Here is an 8731-nt window from a genome sequence, read left to right on the forward strand (position 1 = left end):
TTCATAAACCTTCGTAATGAACATATTAAAGGTAAAAATACATTATCTAATGTAAAAACAAAGGTTTAATGTGCTGGAGGATGGTGAGATGGGCCTTAATTTATGTTTAATTCATAGGCATGGGCCTTAATTTACGTCTAATTTAGAGGCCCATCATACCCCCCTATTGAAAGTGTTTCTCATCCTCTAAGAAACTTAGTGACCTCCTTGTGCCTCATTCATGGCCCTGGTGGCCTCTCTCTTGTGCATTCTTGAGTCCTTTCTCTTAATCTTGGTTGTAAGTTCTGCAAGGACAAGCACAAAAATATATTTGTGCGTAGAAAAGTCACTGTTTCTTCAGACCATTAGCTTTCCTTCTTCACCTTATTCAGGACATGTTCTTACATATTTTTCAGTTTGGCAAGGTCTCCTGCATCCTTTTCTAACCTTCTTCTACCCTGTTCCACCATTTCAACACCTTTGAAACCTTCAAAATGCCTTTAGATGAAAACTAGGACATCTTGTACTAATTCCTGTCAAAACTATAGGAAACCTATAGGAAACCCTCTTAAAGCTACAGGAAACCTATTTTGAGCATAAATGATAGTCTGAGTGTAGGCTAGGTTCTCAACTTGACTTCCATGCCTTTCTGCCATTTCTATAACTTCTTTAGGCCTTGGACAAAAGCTAGAAAGTTATTAGAGACCTCTTGGAAAGCCTCTTTTCATCACTGTAGTTTGAGTTCTGTTTTGATTGTGAATGCCTTATTTCCTTTTGTTTCCTTCTTCTTCTCTTTTCTGGCCTAGATGATTTCCTAATGGCCTTGGGGTTCTCTGTTTTGATTAGGTCTCTCTTAGGCACTACCATTTTGGGTTTTAGCAGAATTTGTTCCTTTCTTCCTTCTTGTAGCAACATCATGTCTTCCTGTAGCAACCATTCCTTCTCTTTCAGAGTCTTTTAACTGTATGGGAGTGATGAGAAATGATGTAGAGGGTTTGTAGGATGATGCTAGGGCTTAGAGGGAGTAGTGTACATTTGTGAAAATGGAGAGGATGATCTGTTTGTTTTTTTAAGAATTTTTCAGGGTGAGACAGAGTGTAGGGTTTGCTCTTGAAATTATGAAATGGGATGGATGAATGATGGATAGATAGTGAATATGAAGTGGATGGCTGGTTTGCAATTTTATGGTGACTTTTCCTTTGCAATTTTTTTCCTTTTAACTATTGTCGCCATTACCCTTCATAATTTGACTTTTCTAGATTGCATGAGTGAATGAGTGAGCTGAAATTCACTACTTGAAGGTGGCCGAGACTGTTGACCCATCCTTGGCTTATAAAACCTCATCTCTCATGCATCACAACCAATTTCTAACTATAATATGCTCAAGAGAAGAGGTCAAGAATATTGCATACTTGTGCCTTCCTGTTGGTTATTGGAGAGACATGCATGTTGCTGCTGCGTTGATGTTGTTTTGTTGCTCATAACTCAGGTACATCTTCTTCACTGCCTTTTTTCTTTTTTTGGATCTTATTTTGTTGATGGGTTGTCTTCTTGTTGATGTGTAGGTGTTGGAATCCTCTGTTTCTGCTGATGTTCGGAGGAGTCTCCTTTTACCTGCAGTTATGCTTCTTATTTCTAAATCATTGTGTTGAAGGTTAGGTTTGGAGTTGTTGTTTTTTTCAGAATAGGCTACTACAGGAAAACTACAGGATGTCTTGTAGTTGTATTTTTCTTTAATTTTTGTATCCTTCCTCTGCTCTGAGGGTGAACATGTATTGGAATGATTGGAAGGTGTGTTCATAGAGTGGCATGTGAGGTAGGAAGTTGGTATGCCCCGCACCCCCCCCTCCCCCCCCCCCATTTTTTTTTTAGGTTTTATTTTTTTTAAAGACAATGAGGACAATCTCTTGTAGCAGACTTCTTTTTTCCATATCTCCTAAAAGGTAGAATTGATTGACCTCAAATTTTCTGAGCATGTTTACATCATCATTATGAACCTCCCCATAAAAACTCCTTAGCCAATGGATGCACAAATCTCGAGAAAAATTAAAAATATCTGAAGGTGATGGAGGTTGATTTCTTACGAACCATGCACTGGAATTTCCTAAAATTTCTTAGGAATGTTACCATCATCCATATGAATCTCCCCATGAAACAACTTTTTAAATGGATGCATGAATATGAAGAAAATTATAAAATGGTTGTAGGTTATGGAGGTCGATTTCTCAAAAATTGTGCACTGGAATTTTAAAAAATTCCTTGAGCATGTTAACATCATCCATATGCATCTCCCACTGAAATCAATTGGAAAATGGATGCATGGTTTGCAAGATATGGCAATAGTAGTTTTCTTCTCTATGTATATCTGTTTCCTCTAGTAAAACATAACATTCGTGTATTTTTTGTAGGACCAAAAGAAAACTGAATGGAAAAAGCTTGAGAACATTGGGTGGATGGTGGAAATAGATGATGGTGATGGATTGGCATGGCCTTGGACTTTTTGGAGAATTTGAGCAAAGGAGGAGAAAGTCAAAATTTGACTTCTTTTGACTAGGCTTGACCATTTTTTTCTTTTGGTACCAACTTGTTTTTTTTGCTTGCGGATGTTGGAGAGTACATGCATATTTCAGAGAGATACATGGAGCACAATTTTTTTTTTTTAGGCCTACTAGCCACCTCAAGGAGGTTTTCAACTAGTTGGTTTGCCTAGGTGCCTCAAAGGAGGTTTTCACCTAGGATCTTTTCTTTTTTTTCTCTTTTTCTCTTTTTTCCCAACCCATTGACTCCCTCATGGAGGTTTTCAATCAATGAGCTAATCTAAGGTGCCTCAATGGGGGTTTTCACTTGAGATTTTTTTGTTTTTCTCTTCTTTTTTTTTTAATTTTTTTTTTACAGTACTCTTCTTGAATAACATAATAACTTTCAAGTATAAGAATACTTCCAATGGAGCCATGTGCATATCAAGATGACAAAAAAATTGATGTGTAGGCTTGCAATATATGATTTGACATGTACCTGTATTTCAGAGACCAAATGATTTGACTTTGAAAGGATCATGCATAGTTGAAGAAGAGAATGACGCTCCATCTTGTTGATTTTCTAGAACAAAACCTCAATATAAATTTGATGCCCTTGGTTTTCTTACTTATCTGAATCATTCTTTATGTCTTCTTCTATCATGGCTTCCAAATCTTCCTCGTTTTTTCTGATTTTCTCTTGAATACATAGAGGATTTGGTGGTAACCATGAGGGAGCTTTCTCAATCTATGATTTTGTTGTCCTCTCTTCATCAAATGAAACCCATGATCCTTTGGTATTCTCATTTAAATCAAGTTCTTTTGGATGTGGTCTTTCAATGGTATCAAGAGAATCCCTTTTTTGCAATACTCTTCCTGAGATATGGTAAATACCATTTAACTCAAGAGGAGATGTTTCGAAGTGTTGTACCTCATCATTGTAAGTGGCCTGAGCTACTTCAATGTGTGGGTTTGGAAACGGTTGAACAGGTAGTTGAGTGGGAGTGTATGTTTGAGATGGATGTGGGTGGGGTTGTGGTTGTGGTGGAGGTGAACGGTAAGGATAACATGGAGATGGGTATGGAGGATATTGAGGAAAATACCAAGCATATTGTGGATGGCTTCCATAAGCTCATTTCCAACCGTGTTTCCAAGATTGGTTTTGGAGTTGAGATGGCCAACATTGCAAATGAAAGGGTGTGCTCTAATTAATTTGAGATGGATGTGCATAAGCTTGAAATTGTGAATTAGGCACTTGTATCATATTAGCATGAATAGGCTTCCATGGCCCTCTTGGAGCTACATAACATAGCTGCATTGTCAATTGACTTGCTCCATTGTCCGCTTGGTGAACTTCTTTCAACCTTGGTAATGATGGAAAATGTTTAACATCATGTGGTTCTTCATGGAAAATACAAATATCAACATCTTATCTTTCCTCATTTTGTATTGTTAACATTTCTACTTGTTCACTTAGATTACTAAGAATTTTTGTTTTAAAGTTATCAAACAAATTTCCATGTTTATCTTGACTTACCGATCTTGATGTTGATTGACTTACTCTTTCCCTTCCTCTTGTTATGTTTTTGCATGTTTTGGAAATTTCTTCAAATGATAATTGGTATACATCACCTCTACTCATAATATCAAGGAGATTAATCCATTCATCCCTAATTGTTCTAAGTAAGAGGGTTTTTAGTGTGTCGGATATTAAATGGTGTAGTTTTTCCCTCTTAAAATTATACATGTACCTCTCTATTAGATCCTCAAGGCTCTCATCTTCTCTTTGATTCATTCTAAATATTTCTTCCTTAAGGTCATGATGTTTATATTTTTATACAAATACCTTTTGCATATCATTCCATGATCTTATTGAATTAGTCCTTGAACTCATGAACCATTTAAGAGCTCTATCCTTCAATGTTGTCAGAAACAATCTTAATTTTTGAGTTTTTAATAAGTAACAATAAGATCTACAAACAATTTCAAATTCAAATACAAAGGTTTCCAGATGCTTTGACCTTAGACCATGAAATTTTGGAAGAAAATATGGAGGGATATTCTTCATGTGCACACTACCATCAACATCTTGAATGGGAAATTCGAGAGGATTTTCCTCATTGTCATCATCTCCATCCATTTATTCTACATTATTTGCCATTTATTCTTCTTGTACCTACAAAAGTGGATGGCGATGTGGCTCTTATTGCACCATGCAATCAAAGGTTGGGGGGGAGGGTGGGTTGGTGTCGGAGAATATTTTGTTTTTATGATTGAATGAAAACATTAATGCAATGCACTTTTCTATTTTTGAAATGAACTGTGCCTAATGAAAATATTTTTTTGTTTTTGGAAAAAGTCAAAAGAAATGAATGAACTAGGGAAGAAAATAATGCATACTTTGACACCTCCCTGGCAACGGTGCCAAAAACTGATGAACCTTGGTATTGCAACAAGAATGTTGCAACTCCCAAGGCTACCGACTTTAATTATCAACCCGAGGTTCGTAGAAACTTAAGAGGTATCGACAATATATGTGCAAAATACAATGTGTCTTTCCTTTGCTATCGATGTAATGGAGTGAATGTACTGAAATCAAATCATGAACTAATTGCATAAAATGAAATGCTCAAAATGGAAACCTTAACGTATTGCAAGAAATAAAGTACAAGCAAAGAAACCTATTCTAATTGCATAAAGATCATGAAATAAATGTAAAATACACCTAGCTTAACCTTATTTATCACATGTGATTATTTAAAATAACTGAGAATGGAGTCTGATCTAGGGAGTATTAGCTATTATGTGCATGTGTGAATATAAAAGAACTCTTTCTTTTATGCTTTTGTTTTATAAATACAAATGCTAGTATTTCCTTGTTATTTGGCATGGGAGACAGGTATGGAGGAAGAGGGTTACAATATTCTTGATGGCATGGAGGTCAAGTAGGGGCCTAATCCTAGCTTCAGTGATGTTTTTTCTCAATTCAGTCTCAAAATAGGCTGCTACAGGATTTCCTATTTTACTACAAGATCAAGCTGAAAGCTTAGGAAGTGCTCAAGAAGGTGGATTGAAGCTTTGGAAAGGTGTATAATGGGATAACAAAGCATGGAGATGGTGGACACTACCCAGAGCTGAAGCAAGAGCTTCCGGATGGTTGGATTTTCTCAATGGAAATGGCAGTTTTTTCTTATAAAACAAGAATTCAGATGGAGATCTTAGTGAATTTTGGAAAAATGGGTGGATAAGGCTTGCATGAGGAAAAGTAGAGGATGTCTCCCTACAATGTACAAGCTCCTACAACAACACACATTATTGTCTGCATCTACACACAAATTCATCTATACATGGGAAATATTTATTAAATGGAAGAAAACAGAATTGTTACCATCTAATGGCTAGGTGCATGAATGGAAGTGCTTGAAATCAATACAAAGTACTTTGAAACTGGTACGAAATCTAAGAGATCAGAAATGACACTTGCAACTTATTCTAAGAAACTTAAAGACAATCAACCCATGCTAAAAAGATAACAGAAAATTACTAGCCTAAAATCTAGAAATTCAAGAACTAGTGCGCTAGTAAATCTATAAAATGCCTAACCTAATCATGTGAAAATTTAATGGGGTGATTTTTGTTATTAAATGGAATGTTTTTGTGATATAATGCAAGTGGAACCAACTTGATTGAATCTAGTTAGAATGCTCTAAAAAATAGAATAAATTTAATGTTCTTTGCCACAAAGGAGATCCAGAAATCTAGATTTGGGAATAAGAAAACTAATCCAAGTAGCTCAAATATTAATACAACCTTCCAAATATTTTCCAATGATTAAATGATCCTTGTGATCCTAAAAAAGAACATACATCAACCATTTAACCCCATCCTACAACAAGAAATCATCAACACTAAATGCAGAAATAGAAAGAAACAAGAACAAGAGATGCATGCCAATAACAAGTGACAAGGAGAAAAGAAAATGACACAAAAAGGATATTAGGCTCCTGGGATGACCAAGACCAAGTAAAATCAGAGTCCTATGGAGGAGACCAAGAATTAGAAGCTGAACATGACACCAATCTTCATTATTTCCATCAATACAATTACATCCATGCAAGAAAATACAATGGAGCTGTAAATATACGAGTTCTCTCCACAAGAAGACTAATCAAATGCTCCCCTTAGAGGAAAATTCAACTTGGTACTTATACAGGATTATTAGGAATCATTCCCCATGAAAGGAGGAATCTTTCACCACCAAAATCCCTTGATTAGTGGATCTCGTTCCCAATAGTAGGAAATTGCATTAAATGCCAGGGAATACATTCCTAGATTTTCTCAATCATTGTAGTTCCACAATCTGTGCCATAATTCCATAATATTTGTTGATTTATTATCTAATATTGATCCTCCTCTAGTAGGGAGAAAGTCCCTAAATTATCTCCTCCACCAAATGTTCATAATCTGTCCAATATTCTCATAATATTCCACAAAAATAAATAATATTAGGCACAAATATGCAATTACTCATAAACCTTCGTAATGAACATATTAAAGTTAAAAATACATTATCTAATGCAAAAAGAGAGGTTTAATGTGCTGAAGGATGGTCAGATAGGCCTTAATTTATGTTTAATTCAGAGGCATGGGCCTTAATTTATGTCTAATTTAGAGGCCCATCAACCTTATCAGCAAAAGAAAACATGGCAACCTACATTTTTGTCATCCTCATTCACTGTTAATGCGTCATGAACATAAATTCAAATTCACTTGGATAATGTCAAAGTATCTTCTAGGCGTCCCGCAAAACCATAAGAATAGATTAAGAAATTATATTCCACTGTGTTATGTTTCATAGTCCTAATTTCACTACCCTTATTGATTCCATAATCAATTTTAAATGAGAAGAACTTTTCAAGATACTTCTTAAAATTGTCTTCATTCCTATTTTTTGAATTCATCTATTTCGTCCTTGTATGTTGATTTTTTATTATCATCATAAATATTCAGTTTTGAACAGAGTTTAATTTTATCATGAAAGCAAAATACAATGAAAATGAGTGAAAATGAAAGGGATACATGTCTCATAGTGTTATAGCATCATTTCACACTCATGTACACTTGATGCTCTCGTATGGCCTTGGCCATCCTTTTACCATTTAGACATCATCCTATATTAAAAAATAATATTTCAAATTCCATAAGTGACTTTTCCCATTGAAAAACAAGTACATACACAGGTTCTAACTACATACATGTGTATACCTTTTTAAATATGAAAAAATAAAATAATATGCTACTTTTTGGGCAAGGTTCATGGGTTTTAGTGAGAGCCCACCTATATAAGCTCGTAGCACAAATGAATTAACTAATTTCAAGTGGTATATATACACACCTTGGGTAGGCCTAAAGGACCTAAGAGAAGGGTTGTCGACATTATAGCCATTTCTCTCCCAGATCAAGTATGATTTTCTTGTGCCTCCTACACTCCTAGTATCTATGGAAAACCATGTTTCCTTTGTATATATGTTCATCATCTTTATAACATCTCTTCACATTTTTTAGAGAGGTTGTCTTCATGACTCAGGCTGGATGGATCTAGAGTAAGGCTTCGTCGATGATTTGGCTAGGCTTAGGTTGTACCTTTCCTGCACCTATTGTTGATTATCAATAAAGAAACTCATGTCTTGTTCTTGATATGCTATTGTCTCATGAATAACAATTTATAAGTTTATATATGATGATATAACATATATTTTATGTACACACATTAAATTATATTAGGTATATGCTTCTCTTCATTGATTTGCAAGCCTATTCGATTCTACAGGAAACATAGGTTTTGGACCCTACATGATCATCATCAAATGTAGTACCTCTGAGTAAGTTTCCAAGTCCATATTTAATCATTCACATGTTTGGCATGCTTGCTTGACTGCTTCTTGGTTATTCTCTTGTTATTCTCTATTGAGGTTGCCAACCCTTACCTTAGGGAACTTTTCCCACCAATAGATAATACGAGCTGGTTTGAAAAATGAAAGAGATGGTGGAAAAATGAAATTTCAAAAAGGGATGTTATGTTTATGGTGGTTTCTCATCATAATTTCCTTAAATTTTAACGAATTAAAATGTTTCATAAGTTATTTTACCTCATATTTACCATTTGAAATTGGTGGATAAGAGTACATGACCTTATGGCTAATTTGGTGTTGATGTGGCTCTGGTACTCTATTATT

This window comes from Pinus tabuliformis, chromosome 1_2, assembly GCF_031772625.1.
Source record: "Pinus tabuliformis cultivar Carrire ecotype Pingquan chromosome 1_2, CPIR1, whole genome shotgun sequence".
Lineage (NCBI taxonomy): Eukaryota > Viridiplantae > Streptophyta > Pinopsida > Pinales > Pinaceae > Pinus > Pinus tabuliformis.